Consider the following 1795-nt stretch of genomic DNA (forward strand, 5'->3'; position numbering starts at 1 on the left):
ACATCGTTACAATTTCTTTATAAACCTGGTTTGTAACTTCAGACTGTTTTTGTAGTTTTAATAAAGGTTCTGTTCATCTATTTTATTTGAGTGATATTTAAACAAGACAATGCTTCTTATGACTCCACAGTCATCTATCAAACCTGTTTAACTTTATATAACAAGAGTTTTATATTAAAACTGAAAACTAAGCAGTACCGTCACGTTTATCAGTAAAAAAATCAGACACAGCTGGAGTCTGGTTTTATTTATTTCAGTTTTTACATTCAAACTTCCTGATAAAAAACATTTTGTTTCTTCGGGTGGAAGTTCCATTTTCTGACCGCAGGTAGGGTTTTTATTTTGAAGGCTCCGGTGTGTTGTGGTTTCTTCAGATAGACTCTGCTGACACACCCTGTGCTTCTGTTGACCGACGTCTTTACAGATTGAAAGCGGTTCTGAACCGAAGAAAACAGTTTATACAGAATCAACACTTTCAAACCGAGCTTTTCTCAATGGAGTTTCTGCCTGTGAAGAGGAAGCCCTGTCTGCTCAGAGGAAACTGTGCCTTCAGGAAGCTCTGCAGACAAACATATGGTCAGTCTATTCATGTTTAAATCAAGTTTAACAAGCCATGTGCCTGCTTTTTAAACATTCAAACTGATCCTGAACTCAACAAACAAACAACTCAACAAGCTTGAGACCGTTTACACGGGTTTAAATAAAGGTTGGTTTTTTGAAGCTCAGATGTTTACAAATGTTTAACCTTTAAGAGACGTTTAATTATAACTAAGTTTATTCTGAAATCTTGGTTATAAAACCTCAAATTGTGAGGTCAGCAGGGGACAACAGTGTTATTTCCCAGCATGCAATGGGAGAGGGGGAGGGTTTACCTGTAACATTTCTTTACTCCAAACTCACACCGATGTTTAGCAGGTTTACAATATGTGTACTACAGGTCAAGCATGAGTAAGTTACTACTGTACTACTACTCCTCTCCTGAAATATATTTACAACACTACATTTATCTGATACTGCAGTTACTTAGTTAAAGCAAAATATCATCAGCTGATAAATGAAGAAACCGTAGAAGATTTTTATAAATCCATCTACTCAGTAGAATAAAAGTCAATATTATCAAGCTAATTTACACCTTAATGCTCCAATAATGATAATAAAACAGTATAATAAATGATATATTATTCTCCATAATAAGCACATTTACTTTTGGTACTTTAAATATGTTTTGATGCTAATAATTGTGTAGTTTAACTTAAGTTACAATATGTTTACACTGTGGTACTTATACTTTTGGGAAATTAACACAGAATTGGGTTATAGAAGGAGACAATTACAACAAATACTGCTTTGAAAGATTAAGTAAATTTATTTCAAGCATCACTTTTGTGTTTCTAATTTAATTTATTACATTTTTCTATTTTTTATTCACATTTACATTTAAACATGTATACATTTAACTAACACATTATCCTAACAGGAAATAACTAAATCAAATTTTATAACAATAATAGAAATATATAAAAATAACATGTTGCCTGCAAAATGTTGTTAGTTGCTTGGTTTTCTTTCATTAAAACAGCACAAGGTGTTTTCATTACTGTTGGAACTGAACCCTGCTGCAACATGGCAGCTGCAGAGACACTAGCCAGATGAGGCGTCTGCATGTTTGCATCTTTTCTCTGTAGATACAAACTTATAGCTTAGTATGGACAGGTAAGTTGTGCTAGTGTAAGACAGGGGGAAGGGAAATTCTCACCTGTTTTTGCATTTCTTGCATTAAAACATCCAAAGGCAG

The sequence above is a fragment of the Monopterus albus genome, unplaced genomic scaffold (assembly GCF_001952655.1).
Source record: "Monopterus albus unplaced genomic scaffold, M_albus_1.0 scaffold209.1, whole genome shotgun sequence".
Taxonomy (NCBI): Eukaryota; Metazoa; Chordata; class Actinopteri; order Synbranchiformes; family Synbranchidae; genus Monopterus; species Monopterus albus.